Genomic DNA, 15958 nt, shown 5'->3' with positions numbered 1-15958 from the left:
AAAAGCCCTGGGACTTCCCTGGTGGTCCACTGGTCAAGAATCCGCCTTCCAATGAAGGGGACTAGGGTTCAATCCCTGGTCAGGGAACTAAGATCCCACATGCCTCAGAGCAACTAAGCCCGCACGCCACAACTACTGAGCTCTCACGCCTCAATGAGAGAGCCTGTGTGCCGCAAACTACAGAGCCCATGCTCCCTGGAGCCCGCGCGCCACAACTAGGAAAGAGAAAACCCGCGAGCCACGACTAGAGAGAAGCCCACGCACCACAACGAAGAGCCCGCCCGCCGTAACCGAAGATCCCGCATGCCTCAACGAAGATCCCATGTGCCACAACTAAGACCCAATGCAGCCAAGAAAAACCATTTTTTTAATAAATAAATATCCCAGAGCTGTCTAAAGCTCTAGGCTTAAAAAAAAAAAAAGCCCTCACTGCTGCTGAAATGATGGGAGAGGGGTAGGAATACAAAGAATTGAGAACTGTAAGATTAATATTATAGTATTATTCTATTACGAGTAGGTAGGGATCAAATATATTTGATTAATTTGAAGGGTGTGATCTATATGTAGTCCACCAACACTTAATCTCAGTCATTCATACCTTCAATGAAAGAATCATCAGTGACTACAGAAAATTATGAAATCAGTTTTTTATATATATATATATATTTTTTTTTTTTTTTTTTTTTTTTGCGGTACGCGGGCCTCTCACTGTTGTGGCTTCTCCTGCTGCGGAGCACAGGCTCCGGACGCACAGGCTCAGCGGCCATAGCTCACGGGCCCAGCCGCTCTGTGGCATGTGGGATCCTCCCGGACCGGGGCACGAACCCGTGTCCCCTGCATCGGCAGGTGGACTCCCAACCACTGCACCACCAGGGAAGCCCCCAGTTATATTATTGATACTGCTTTTTATTGGGTATTGGTTTCTCAAAGGTCCAGAGAGAATGATGGAATATAGCATCAACTTTGTTATGTATAGCTATGTCAGACAATTTCTTCTTTCAAAATTCTTTCTCTCTTTCAAAAAACTATCAGTTTATTCTAATTAAAATTTAATAGTTTTTATCATTAACACAGGCCTCAAAACTGAGAAAAATTACAAATCATGTGAATTTCAGAATCTTTTTTTTTTTTTTTTTTTTGCTTGCTAATCACAAACCACGATGTGAATTTCTACAAGAGCAGGCTGCCATGTCACAAAAGATCAGTCTGGCTTCAGAGTCTGTTCTTATTTTTTCCTGTGTGGAGAACAGATGTTTTTTGTTGAATCGGGACCATAATTTGCATCTGGTAGGACAATGGCCTGTATTTTCTTCTCCTGTCCACACGTGGAAGCTACACTGACAACAGCAAGAGCTGCTCAGAGATAGATGCAAAATTTGGCTCAGTCAGTGCAAAATTCAGCCTGATTTTTAAAAGTAAATAATCCAGTTAACATCTAGTGAAGAGCAAACCAGCTAGTGGATTTGGAAGTTTCCTTCAGAATTTCTTGAAATTTTCCTTTGAAATTTCCAGCCCAGAGTATGAAGTAATTCCAGACTCTAATGAGCTTCAGAGGCCTCTCTGGCTGTAAATAAGAACCAAAATAATTGTCTATATTGGTTCCAGGACCTTCTTAGGCAGTAGATAATTTATTGTTTGTTATGCCCTATGTCCTGGTTTTCCCTCAGTGACTGATGTGTTCTCTTCTTTTTTCAGATGGATTTTCTAATATTCACCTTTCTTCAAAATGATCCTGAAAGATGAGTCAGAAATCCCATAACTGCTTTCCATAGGGGGACGCTGGGGCCCAGAAAGGTTAAGCAAATTCCCTACCAGGGCATCAGAGGAACTCTAGGTTCTCAAGTGGTTATGGAAATCTAGTCAAAATGGAATGAAACTTCTGCTTCCTTAGGTTATCTTTCCTGTTTGTTTAAAATTAGATCCTTTCTATTTTATCAGTTCCTAGGAGATTGTTTTTGACACATGTCAATTTGGAGTCCCCTCTCATTGGAACCAGTTTTCTCCAGGACACCCCAGTCATTGGTTATGAGGCCTCTCCTCCTCATATAAACATAGCCCTCAGGACTTGCCTGGTGGTCCGGTGGGTAAGACTCCAAGCTCCCAATGCAGGGGGCCTGGGTTCGATCCCTGGTTGGGGAACTAGATCTCAGCATGCATGCTGCAACTAAGACCTGGCACAGCCTAAATAAATAAGTAAATAAATATTAAAAAGAAAAGAAACCTAGCCTTTTAAAAATAATAAAAATTAAAAAATACAGCCCTCTTCTGGCCAAGCAGGCCATTGCTGATCAATGTCACCAATATTACCCAGAGGATGTAGAGTGACCCGTTTAATTGCTGGCCCTGGAGTGTATTGTCTATGAAACCCATGTATTCAGGGGTTTTTCGCTTAGTAAAGCTATTTGAACATATTTACTCTCAGAGTTTTATTATTTACTTTTAGATTCCAAGATATTTTGATCATCTGAATTGAGAAAGAAAGATTTAACCTTGAGAAAGGAGAAAAAGTAGAAAGAGAGTTACGGGTTTTGTGAATTTTAGATTTTCCCAGGGAAAAAGTTGAAAAGGGGACAATTCTATTTTTAGGCGCACAAAATTCTTGAGCCATATGATGTACTTCCGTTTTCATAGAGTGAAGTTAGAAGGACTCTAAGAGATTTTTTTTGTCCAACCTCTCCACCTTACAGATGAAGAAATTGAATTCAAGTAAGTTTTGACATGTCTTAGAGCTATTTCCCTGTCATTGTGTATATATTTACCTTATTTTTTTTTAAAAAAAGCTGTGTAACATTCTATAAGGATGCATCTTAATTTATTTAGCCGTATTTCTTTGAGGAATATTTTGGTTATTTCCAATTTTTTTCCACTATTATAAACAATGCTGCAGTGAATAACCTTGTACAGGTGTCTTAGTATTTACTTAGTATTTTTACAGGATAGATAACCAGAAACGAAGTAAAAATTTTAGTAGAAATAGTCCTCTTAGTTAATTGTACCCATGGCTGCACATCCTTGCCAACACTGGATATTATCAAACTTTTAAGTTGTTTTCTTTTTTTTTTTTCTTATTTTGGTCACGCCCCGAGGCTTGCAGGATCTCAGTTCCCTGACCAGGGATTGAACCCGGGCCATGGCAGTGAAAGCACTGAATCCTAACCACCGGACGACCAGGGAACTCCCCGAATTTAGGTTTTTAAAATAATTTTGATCTTTTACATTTAGCTTATTGATCTATCTGAAATGTGATTTCCTGTGTTATGTGAGATGGGGGCCTAACTTCTTCATTTTGTCAATATTGAGTATGAGAGGAGGAGCAGAGCACTAGGTGTGGGAAGAGAAAGGAAGGCAGCTAAAGGCAGCCACCAGGTTACACAATCCACTCAACAAAATAAAAGCCCTCAGCTTACCAGACCTGACCCCTGTGGATACCTTAGAAGGCCAGTTAGGGACCATGTAGAACGGTTGCATCATGTTTGCATTTGGGGGTTTAACTGTACAGGCTTTTAAGCTTCTGAGGGCCCAGATACTAGCAACTTTAGGACATTTTAAGAGATTTTTTTTTTTTTTTTTTTTTTTTTTTTTTTTTTTTTGCAGTACGCGGGCCTCTCACTGTTGTGGCCTCTCCTGTTGCGGAGCACAGGCTCCGGACGCGCAGGCTCAGTGTCCGGTCGCGCAGGCTCAGCGGCCATGGCTCACGGGCCCAGCTGCTCTGCGGCACGTGGGATCTTCCCGGACCGGGGCACGAACCCGCGTCCCCCGCATCGGCAGGCGGACTCCCAACCACTGTGCCACCAGGTAAGCCTTTAAGAGACTTTTAAATGTAATTTTGTCTACCATGTCAACAGTAAAACCTGAACTGTCCGTCTATCCTCCACCCAGCCCCGACTCGAGATGTAGCTAGAGCATGCTGCCTTCTGAGGGTTCCATTGCGTGCCTCATCCACACACAACCTCCAAGGATCTTATGAAAATGTTCCTTCCAGTAGCATATGTACACACATAGTACATTCCTGAAAGGATTTTGAAGTTTTTCAGTGATTTTTATTGGTAACCCTTATGTATATGTACCCAGCTGCCCTAATCCATAACACACTCTTTCTCTCCATGCTTCAGAATTCTTCTCAACGCAGTGCTCTGGCAGCCACCACCAATTGATCAGGGTTGACCCACAGGTGGAATCAGTTTGCCGTCTCTAGTCTAGGTCATTGTTAGTAAAAGTCCCGTGGTATTAGTGGAAGATTTTTGTCTTGAGTGTACGCATTTTATCACCATGATGTGCAGCAGTGGTCTCACCCACAGATTCGGGACAAGGGTTATTGGAGGTTGTCTGGCCACCCATGGAAAAATAGGATGTGGCTCTTTGGGGAAGAAGGCCCTTCCTTTTTCCTTTAAGGGCTGAGGTGAGTCATAATTCTTCCTGCTTTATCTATCAAAGGGCAGGGTCTGTGATATGATTTCATATCAAGAGTTCAGAGGTTGCCGAAGTGGGGATAGCAGATTCCTTTGGTGCCCTACCCACGTTCTGTAGCACTCCCTGCTACGATTAAAGCACTTGGCTTCTGTGACTCTTCCTGAAGACTTTTGCTCTGGTTGCAGAAGCTCACGTGGCTTGTGCACAGGGCGAGTGGCAAGTGCTGGGCAATCCGTGCCCTCAGGAGCAGCATTCAACCAGTAACAGGTGGGAATTATGGTACAACACTCCAAGGGGTACTCTGCAGTTTCCAAGGAGTCTCCCAGCTGCCCCAGTGGCAATGGGCTTGTGAATGCTTCCTCTCTATGAACTGCCTTTCCCTCCCTGTCTCACATCCCCATTCCTCTACCGAGATCCCCTTCCAAATAACCTACTTGCACTCCAATCCTTTTTTCAGAATCTGCCTCTGAGAGAACCCAAACTAAGACAGGAGGAGACATCACCTTTATAGCGGGGGATGACATATCTTTTTGAGCACTGATACTAGCTAACAAAGCATTTTAAGGAGCTACCTATAAGTAATAATGAATTGTAATTCTTCACTCGGTAGAGAGATGCAAAGATCCTTCTGTTTTTGTAGAAACAAGGGAACTATAAAAGATAGGGTAAGGAACCCCTATCATACCTGACATCATCTAGCTGAAACATTGAGGGTGCTGGGCTTGCTAAGAAAATCTCCACAAGAGCCTGTGACCATAGAGAGGTCCAGGCTCAAGCACCAGTAACTGTACCAGAGGTGGCAGTGATAAATAAAATATTACGTTGTAATTTTTCCATTTGAAAAAATTATAAATATATCCTTATTTCAAAATAATATGTCACTTCAGAATTGCCAAACGTCGTTTGATGGTGTTATCTGAAAAAAAAGCACAACCTAAAAGTTGAGAATTATGTTTTATTCAGCAGGCATACTGAGGATGTAAGCCCAGGAGATGGGCTCTCAGATAGCTCTGAGGGACTGTTCTAAAGAAGTAAGGGAGAAGCCAGGATATATAGGAGTTTTTGAAAAACAAACAAAAAAACCAGGTAGTCAAACACCAAAAGATTACTGTCATTTAAAGAAAAAACAGACATCTCAAGTTAATGAATTTAGTGCTTTCCTACTTATGAGAAGATGCAAGAGTCTGGGCCTAATGAAATTATTCCTTTGATATGCATCTTAACTATCTAGGGCCAGTATCTTTTTTTGGGTGCGCTGCTGGAAGCAGTTGCAGTGACTGATGGCTTGATGGCTACAACATCCTTTGTTTGCTGATAAGGCAACATTCTTTGTCCACAGGGCCTCATCTTGGTCATAAATTCAGCCAACATTTGGGAGGCATTCCATGAGCAATTTTGTCCCAAGGCACTGGGAAGTCTTCCTAGACCAGGCAAAAATTCTGGGCCACTCACTGTGCTGATAATCTAAAATTCTCTGGACCGCCTGGTTTACGAGTTTAGCATAATCCAGGAAATGTTTTCCCTTGTTGCTTTTTCTCATACCTAGAATTGCACTATGACAATTATTCTATATAGAGCTACATATATGATCAACTATCCTGAGATGTCATTAATTTTGTTGAAGGCCAGGTTACACATTCGTAATGCAGGAGACAACAATCTTATAAAACAGACAGGATATAAGTAATACAACTAGCAACATTAATAAAGTCATAGTGCAACAGAGAGAGCCACAAGGCATAAATAGTTTGAAAACAACAAGAGAGAGCACATTAAAACAATGATTAGTAAACTATTTGTAATTTGGTCACAATAAGCCATCAGGTCCACAGGGGAGCCAGGTGGAGAAGCCAAATTCTGGAAGGATCAGGTTGAGAGAAAAAGTTAAATATTTCATCTTCTTTACAAAAGTATACTTTATCAGTTTTTTGTAGGTCATAATTAGTGTAAGAGGAAAGGTTTTCTAGAAAACAAAGATTAAAAGCCAGTATATTTTTAAAAAGTCATAAAATTATAAACCATATTTATCAGTTCATTCAGTCCTGTGTAATTAATTCCTGTTGATCTGGATGAAATCATCAGGTTTTCCATTAGAGTTTTTAATTTCTTACCCAGTTCAGTGGTATGATCTAAAAGTTATCAGAAACTTATAATTGTTAAAAAGTCCTTTTTATGAACCTTCTTGAAGATCTTCATTTTATGAAAGCATCAGAGTAAAACAATGATTGTTTATAAACAGCAAAAGACTTAAAATGGCATGGTTAAATATTTGATTATAATGCAATTGACAAGGAACTTGGATATTTCTGTGACATACAACATTTTAAGATAATAACTAGAATTATGCCTGATAACCTTATACCAGGACATATCAGACTTTTAGGAATGCCATATAAATTTTGGAATATATACATGTTAAAGTCATCTAACCTAAGAAGGTTTTTTTTTTTACATCTTTATTGGATTATAATTGCTTTACAATGTTGTGTTAGTTTCTGCTGTACAACAAAGTGAATCAGCTATATGTATATATATATATCCCCTCCCTCTTGCGCCTCCCTCCCACCCTCCCTATCCCACCCCTCTAGGTGGTCACAAAGCACTGAGCTGATCTCCCTGTCCTATACAGCAACTTCCCACTAGCTAGCTATTTTACACATGGTAGTGTATATCTGTCAGTGCTGCTCTCTCATTCATCCCAGCCTAAGAAGGTTTTATCACCACTTATTTGACAATGTTTCTCATGTAATTTAACATAAATAAACCTAGTTAATTTAATATCTCCCTTTGGGATGTTTCAGGGGCCCTTTGAAGCATCCCAAAGTTAGCTGGAGGTCAAATGAACTTTATTTAGAATTTGACTAGGGGAAGTTTGTGAAAGATACCAAAAGGTTTTAAAACACTTGGTTAAATAGGACCATAGATTGCTGTGAAACAATACTTACTTATTCAACCAAAGTGACAATAAAAGATTTTTAAGGCAAATACAGATCATTTAGAAGGCAAATAAATTCACAGTTTTTTATTAAAAGTAACTCAACATTCCAAGAAAACTTCGTTCTCTTAACAGAGAGAGAGAACCGAATTCCAATCCTGCACCAGCCCACCCTCAATAACAAAATTTATTTACCTATTATATTTAACCCAATCCCAGCCTACCATGTACAAAACTCTTCTCTCAGGGTTCCCTTTCTACAAACCTTCCACAACTTTCTGTGTCTGTATTAGTTTATCTCTTATTCTCCTGTTCCATTTAGAGATAACAAGCTGTAGGACAAAATCACCCTTGCCCCTTAAGAAAATGTATTTCCATTTTTCATACCTTCTCTTGTTGAAAACACACATCCTACTTTCCTTGCGTACTGACATGTTTCCCTTCTTATTTCTAGTAGCTTTATTTGCATATTACAATTTTAACCCTTAAAATCTTTAATCTCTAGTGAAAACTGACAAGCTGCAAGTAATTGTGAACTGTTGGTCATACCAGCATTTCCTGGTTGGCAAATTTAGGAATATTTCATAACCTCTAGAAATATACTTCTTCTGATAGCATAATTTCTTTTCTCAGTGTTGTGCAAGAAATGTGTCTAATAAACCCCAAACATCTTTAGTTTTCCTCTCATAAGAAGACAAAAGCAGACCTGTTTAGCAATTAATGTTCCAGTATTTTATCTTATTCAAAATGACCTGGCTATTAAATGAATTCTCTTCATTTAAGTTAATTTAGCAATAAAGTTTCAAGTTACCAAAAACCTGGAGAAACTATTTTAGATAGACATACCAAACCATAATTATTCCTAAAGAGTTCACCTGAAAACTCTTATCTCATTTACCTTTATTTTATAACTTATGAAAATATCATACCAAGTTATCATACCAGCTGCAATGGCTGACGGCTTGACGGTCAAAACATCCTTTGTTTACTGATATGGCAGGCGACATTCTTTGGCTACAATGGAGAGATTGTAACTGTTCTTAGGTTTTGCTTTTTTAATTTAAATAATTGTTTAAATGTTCACGTTTTTATGAAATTATATTGGTAGAAGATACTATGTTTTAAATAATATTCTTATCTGCCAGAATTAAAAGCTGCCAACCATTTGCCAGTGTCCCTCTTTTATTGGGCAGGGGGTGCGGGGACAGTGTCATGAAATCCTAAACTCTGGGAGCCACTGATCACAAGCCCACATGGGTACACCCTTTCTAACACAGGGGTTTACACAAACTAGCCATGTAGTAAAGTCAGTGTAGTGGCTGGTCCCTGGCAGCACAGGCCAGCCTGACTGCCATGTGTTGGGGTGATAGCAGAGGCACAGATTTCTCACAGAATGTTCTTCTGGGGCCAGCTGGCAAATCCCTGGCCCTTTGAGCCCAGTGCCTGTCCTTGGGCTCTTCACCTGGCTGCCAGGATTTCTCTGAGATGTTCCTAAGCTTAGTCCAAATGCTTCACTGCCCCTGCGCCTCTCTCAGCACCGAGACGTGCAGAGAAGAGAGACTTCTCTTGCTTTCAGTCAATTCTCCGATCTCCTAATACCCCTGTTGGGGGTCTTCACTTTGGAAAAAAGCCTGCCATCATAGCAAGGGCTATTTTTGTTCTAGATGATGATGATTGTTTTAACTGCTTTGAGGACAGAATTTCAATCTATTGTGAAAATTTATTGCAAATTATTCTTATCACTCCATTCCTCAAGTATGTTCCTCCAGTAATAAAGTGCCGTGGTTTATCTGCACACAAATAAAATTCAAGCCCATTCAAAATTACAAATTGATAGAAACCAAAGGTACCATTAATAACAAATAACGAACACAACTTTGGGCAAAATAGATGATAGTAGCTAAACTGAGAATATTCTCACAAAAAGAGAAAGGCTAGGTAATTTTTTTTTTTTGGTGTAAGAAATGCAATTCATAGGCCCTCTCACTTGTGAACATAGATGGCAAAATCCTCCCAAAAAAATATCGGCAAACTGAATTCCATAAGACATAGAAAAAGGCCGTACATTTTTTTTTTTAAAGGGCTTCAAATGCTTGGCTTTTCATTTATTTATTTATTTATTTGTTTGTTTATTTATTTATTTATTTATTTATGGCTGTGTTGGGTCTTCATTTCTGTGTGAGGGCTTTCTCTAGTTGTGGCAAGCGGGGTCCACTCTTCGTCACGGTGCGCGGGCCTCTCACTATCGCGGCCTCTCTTGTTGCAGAACACAGGCTCCAGACGCGCAGGCTCAGTAGTTGTGGCTCACGGGCCTAGTTGCTCCACGGCATGTGGGATCTTCCCAGACCAGGCTTCCCAGACCGTGTCCCCTGCATTGGCAGGCAGATTCTCAACCACTGCACCACCAGGGAAGCCCAAGGCCGTACATTTGAACAACCCTGAAATTTTTAAGAACTCTGAATTTTTACTCCCCCCCCATTTAATGTTTTTGACATCATACTTTGCGTGTTTTTATTTTGTGTATTCCATAACCACTTATTGTGAATGTAGATGATTACACTACTTTTGTCTTTTAACCTTCCTACAAGCTTTATATGTTGTTGATCTACAACATTTACTGTATATTTGCCTTTACCAATGAGATTTTTTTTCTTTCATAATTTTCATATTTCTAGTTGTGCTCTTTTAAGGCCAGGTAATTTTTTAAAGAGATTGAGACAAGTACTAAAAATGAGGTCAATCGTATAAAAAGAGAATGCCTATTTCCTGGGTTCTGAGGAAGTGAGTTAAATGGGAGCAGCTTTTTAAACTGAATAAGATGGGGGTAGGTGGGGAGCAGCTTCCTACCTCTATTTACACATAGAGATTCCAGCATGGAAGATCAGAGGCATTGCTCTTCAAATTCTTAGACAAATTGTCCCTTTGGAAGAGTACTCTTGTTTTCTGTAAATAGTAATTTCATAGTATGTATCCAGTGTAGGTGGCAATGTGACAAAAGAAGCGTTGGGCAAGGCATTCAGAAGATTTAACTGGCGAGGCCACTCGAACTGAGATTCCACATGTAAGAGTTTGCTGAGGCTGCTGTAACAGAGTAGCACACACTGAGCTTAAACAACAAAAATTTATTGTCTCACAGTTCTGGAGGCTAGAAATCCAAAATCAAAGTGTTGGCAAGGCTGTTTCCTTCTGAAGGCTGGGAGGGAAAGATCTGTTCCCTGCCCCTCTCCTTGGCTTGCAGACGGTTGGCTTCATGTTCACATAGTATTCTCTCTGTATACGTGCCTCTGTCCAAATTTCTCCTTCTTATAAGTACACCATGCACATTGGTTTATACCCAACCCTGCTTATCTCACTTGAACTTATATGTCTTAAAGACCCTATCCGCAAATAAGATTACTTTCTGAGGTCTTGGTTGTTAGGGCTTTAATAAATGAATTTTGGGGAAACTCAATTCAACCCCTAACACCGGCAACCTCTCTGGCTTCAGCTTCTCATATTTAGAGAAGAATGTTGGCCATAATGCTCCTTAAGGGCTCTTTCAATCCCAGCTTTCCAGATTGTCTCAGCCCTTTTGAAGCTGCCAAGTCTGGCCCCCCTATTTATGGGATTATAAATATAAAAATTTTCCCGACCCAAGCCTGCCAGCCAGTCCTGGAGGGCGGAAAATGAGTAGGGAAATGCTGCAAGGGTGGAGTTTTCCTTTAACCTTTTGTTATTTGCAGGAGTTCTGTAATCAGACAAACATTCAGGGCGTGGTGAACCGGGGGTCCTGACATCTGAAGGCAAATAAACAAACTCGAATGACATGTGTTCTTTTCCAAATCCCAAGGTTTTCTGTGCTCCAACTATAGATGACAAAACTGTTCCAGGAGAGTGTTTTGTTCTCCCTGCCAATTCATTAGTAACAGAACGGTTGCTGGGCTGTAATCCAGCCATGCTGACATCAGTTCCCCAGTAAAAGGACAGAACTGGAGCTGGGTCTGTGCAGCTAACAGGGATCAGGGGGCTCAGCTGTACTGACACGTTGGCAAAAAAAAAGGGAAGAAGGGAGGGAGGAAGGAAGGAAGGAAGGAAGGAAGGAAGGAAGGAGGGAAGGAAGGGAAGGAAGGGAGGAAGGGAGGGAGGGAGGGAGGAAAAGGAGAAGAAAGTTGGGAAAGTTTATAGAAATGAAGAGGCCACCCAGGTTCCTCAAGGGACTCAGACAGGAAGGCAGGAGGGAGGGAGTGCTAGGCATGGTGATAACCCAAATTAAGTTCTGGCCAGCATCGTCTTCAGTATTTAGAAAAATTGGGGTGTGCTTAATCTATAAATAAAAACCATGAGTTTTAGAAACCTAACCTAACAGCATGTGTGTGAAAAGAAACCTATATAAGGAAGCTGAGCTGGACTGTAGTTATGGGAGGCCCAGTAACAGCCCACTTCCTTTCTCTGTGCCTTTTTTATTCATCTCTAAATGTGGGGATGGTAATACAATTGCACTCTTCTCAACTTAAAAATACTTTTATTCTGAATCACCTGACAAGTCTTCTCCCCCCTGCACAGCACTTATATCCATTAAGAGATCTTCCAGAGCCCCTTTATCAGTCTAGCAGGCCTTGCTGGAAGCTTCCAACACTCCAGATGCTAAATGCAGCCCGTAGCTCAGTCACCGACCCCTCACTACTTTCCTTGTCTTGATAAAGTGCCAAATTTTTATGTTTAAGCTAGGTTTTATTAGGAGCTTCCTGAGCTTTCTTTCCATGGAATTTCTCCATTCCCACTCCTGGACTTTCCTCCCAGCTTTTATGATATTAGAGAGTGAGCTTGCGTGTCACTGTATGAGGTTTGAAAAGCCTGGATATTATGTGAGTGTGTCCACATCTCACCTTCTGTTTCTGCCACCTGTAGCAGGGCAGGAAACGGGGGGAAAATCATCCTTGTGGCCCCATTCCCAGCTTCTCAGAGGCAGATTGTGTGCCTGATGGGACAGGCACGTTCCTGGCTGCACAGTGGCTGAACAAAAGCTCTCTCTCTGCCTGAAGAAAACCACGACACCAATGAGCTCATCATAAAAGAAAAATCTGGAGTTAGGTCGATTGAGGATGAATTGTAACACATTTCAACAGCTTACTGTGGCTCAACCCCATTTTTCAACTCAGTTACCCTTGATGTATGTATCTCGAAATTCTATGTTCTGCCGTCTCTCCACATCTATACCCTCAGATACTGACTCTTAAATCCTCCTAATTAAATTGGACTCTTGGATACTAAACTTGACTCTTCTTCTTTAGCAATCGTATTTATTTATTTATTCATCCATTCATTCAACAGCAAGGGTTGGGTGTCTCCCACCCACCAAGCATGGTGCTCAGTCATGGGGGTGCACAGGATAATAGGAAAGGCTTCCTGCCCTGGAGGAGCTCCTGGTTCCAGGTCTCCTCCAACCTATGAGGGCTCTGGATTTGGGTTTTGACTTTGGCTTTTTGAACTTATAGCTTCCTTTCCAAGGAGGAACTTGGTTTTCTTGCTAATGCAGAACATGGATACTTGCCAAATCCCTGAACTCGACCAGACATCTGGTCCCAACTTCTCCTGGTTCTTCGTGTTCCTGAAGCCCAGCACAGCAGCCCTTTGCCTGGAGTTTCCACTTGAGTTCAGCAGTTTTGTCCACATAACGAAGGTTATAGCCTATGGAGCCTCTAAGATGTTGCCTCTGTGGAATCTCTGCCCTGTTTGTTTCCTCAGCCTAACCACCACTGGGCTATGACAGAGTTCTAAGAGCCCAGGATATCTGAGAGCTCAGCTGTGACAAATGAAAGTGGGAGCCAAAGGAGAACATTTAAGCTAGTTCCCTTCTGAACCAATCCAGTTGGGCTGAATCGTCAGAGTGGTGTCTGGTGGCAGCAACCCTGCCGGGCCCCTGGGAGCCCAGGTCTGCCCGGCGCAAGCTCCTTGGCCACCCTTGCTGTGTCACCTTCTGGCCGGGACAGTGAGGAGGTGGTTACAGTGATGTACAGAGGAAAGCAAGTGGGCATTGGGTTCAGCCTATGTCTAAGAGGCAGTCGTACCTAGAAGATATTCCTGCCAAAAATGCTGCATGTGCAGCAGCGCAGGGAATGGAAAAAAAAATCCTTGTGGTCCCACTGAATCTAATCGAGAGGAAATAATCAGACATCCAAACTGTGGACGTTCTACAAAACAATTGTCCTGAACTCTTCAGAAATATCCAAGTCAAGACACCCTACTATATAAAAATAGACAACTAATAAGGACCTACTGTATAGCACAGGAAATGCTTCTCAATACTCTGTAATGACCTATATGGGAAAGGAATCTAAAACAGAGTGGATATATGTGTATGTATAACTGATTTGCTTTTCTGTACAGCAGAAACTAACCCAACATTGTAAATCAACTATCCTCCAATAAAATTTTTTTAAAAAAGATTAAAAAAAAAAAAAGGGAGCTATTCTAGACTAAAGAAAACTAGAGACATGACAGCTAAATGCAGTGCATGATCCTTGATTGGATCCTGAACTGAAAAACAATACAGCCATAAAAGACATTATCAAGGGCTTCCCTGGTGGCGCAGTGGTTAAGAATCTGCCTGCCCATGCAGGGGACACAGGTTCGTGCCCTGGTCCAGGAAGATCCCACGTGCCATGGAGCAATTAAGCCCGTGCGCCACAACTACTGAGCCTGCACTCTAGAGCCTGCGAGCCACAACTACTGGAGCCTGCACGCCTAGAGCCCATGCTCTGCAACAAGAGAAGCCACCACAATGAGAAGCCCTCGCAGCAAAACGAAGAGTAGCCCCTGCTCACCGCAACTAGAGAAAGCCCACGCGCAGCAAAAATAAAATAAATAAAATAAATTTATATAAAAAAAGACATTATCAAGACAATTGTGTGTGTGTCTGTGTGCATAGGAAGAGAAAGAAAGAAAAACAAATGTGGTAAAGTGTTAATGATTAGTAAATCTAAGTGAGGGATATATGGCTATTCATTGTACTGTTTTCTCAACTTTGCTGTAGGGTGGAAGAGTGGCAGTGAGAGGGAAAAGATGGCCTGAGCAGACTGGCAGAAGCTAGGGGAGGCACGGCAGCCCCAGCCAGCTCTGGACCACGTTCCAGTCCCAGGGAAAAAGCAGGGACCAGGCGGGCACACTGACCATAAACACGGGGAACCTACAGCTTAGTGCACACCTGGGTCAATCCCACCATCTGGGGGCCAGATGTGGGTGCAGCAGGCAAATTCCAAGCCCACTAATAAGCAAAGAACTCCCTATAATGCCACGTGTAGCCTTCGGAGGCTCAGGACTGAGAAATGCAGAATGATCAAGTGCTTGGCCGTTGTTCCAGAGGCCAGACAGGATTGACGCCAGCAGGAACTGACATGTCTGCATGTTGTTGGCTGAGGACCCCAAAAGCCCAAGGTAAGGGTAAGGGCTCATTAGGAGGCAGGGGCCTAACTGGATTCTGTTTACTCTTAACTGGTTAAGTTTGCATTGCCAGATTAAGTTACTGATTAAGCCCACAGATGTACCCCTAGCCCCCCCCCACACACATTTTTTTGTCTTCTATTCTCTATTTGTAATTCTTTCTGGCTGTCGCTGCTCCTCTCCTGGTTTTATGCCATTATGATGTGTGGAAAACATCAGAAGACCTCTCTACAGTGTCTTAAAATGCCTGAGTACAAAGATGAACAAAAAATCTATCAAAGCTGGTTTTGGACTCAATACTGTGATGTGTCATTTCCAAAGGTCAGAAAGCTGAGTGCTAAAGTGACCAAGTTTCCAAGCCCTCTGGATTTGCCATCTTTTGGCATTTCCATAAGTTTTCTGGCCCCTAAAGGAATCGCTGATTTCTCTTTCCTGACTGTCTTTTAATCTCAGCTGTCCTGAGCAGAGCTTCCCCAATTCTGGACAGGACCAGCTGGTCAGCCCTCTCCTCTCTGGGGCTCCTGAGTTTTCTTCCTCTGTATGCGGAGATGTACAGTTCAGAAGGTCAGCCAGGGGTTGGTGTGACGGATCCAGCCAAGGGCTCTGCTCAGTTTCCACCATGCGGCTCAGAAACAAAGCAGCCACGACGAGTATTGCCAAGACCATGTGCTGGGAGCCAGGAGTAGATGAATTCCCGGTGTGAGTAAGGAAAACAGCACCCGAGTTTGCTGCGACTGTGATTAACATTCAGGATTCCTCCGGTAGAAGGCCCCTCCTGAGAAACCATAACATTTGCAGAAGTGGATTCAAGCAAACCCCAGTGGTTTTCAATCTCAGTCTCTTTCTCTCGCAGGCCCTCTCTCTCTTTTCCCTTTCTTTGGCAGCAAATCCTTATGTTCAAATATACATTTTAAATAAAAACCAGTACACAAAAGAGATCAAGATTCAGTCTGTCTGATTTTTTGTGGAGGCTGTGGACCCACGTGGCCCCTCCCCCAGTCACCCCAGGGTAATTTCGGGGTATTGTTCGGCCCCATGGAACCCAGGGTTTGAAAGCCATTGCTCTGGTCTGTCTTCCCCACACACAGAGGGAATATGGATCTTCTCTGATCCTGACTCCTCAGCTGCTCCCCAAACAACATTCCCCCACCCCTCCCCCAAACTGCTTTTATGCTTCAACACATGCCAAGAACT

The 15958-nt window shown here is 42.1% G+C and overlaps 1 long non-coding RNA gene across 2 annotated transcripts; it reads left to right on the top strand.

The window, feature by feature from the left end:
• The first annotated feature begins 1278 nt into the window (after window positions 1–1278).
• Window positions 1279–15688, top strand: LOC132516822 (uncharacterized). 2 transcript variants are annotated; one of them, XR_009539478.1, is made up of 3 exons: window positions 1279–2706; window positions 3595–3795; window positions 15218–15688. It is a non-coding gene; the product is annotated as an uncharacterized LOC132516822 (long non-coding RNA). The 2 variants fall into 2 exon arrangements; XR_009539477.1 differs by having other exon boundaries at window positions 14358–15688.
• Window positions 15689–15958: the final 270 nt, after the last annotated feature.

This window comes from Lagenorhynchus albirostris, chromosome 3, assembly GCF_949774975.1.
Source record: "Lagenorhynchus albirostris chromosome 3, mLagAlb1.1, whole genome shotgun sequence".
NCBI lineage: Eukaryota > Metazoa > Chordata > Mammalia > Artiodactyla > Delphinidae > Lagenorhynchus > Lagenorhynchus albirostris.
The sequence above is the reverse complement of the archived record's forward strand: the minus strand, read 5'-3'. Positions and strand labels throughout refer to the sequence as shown.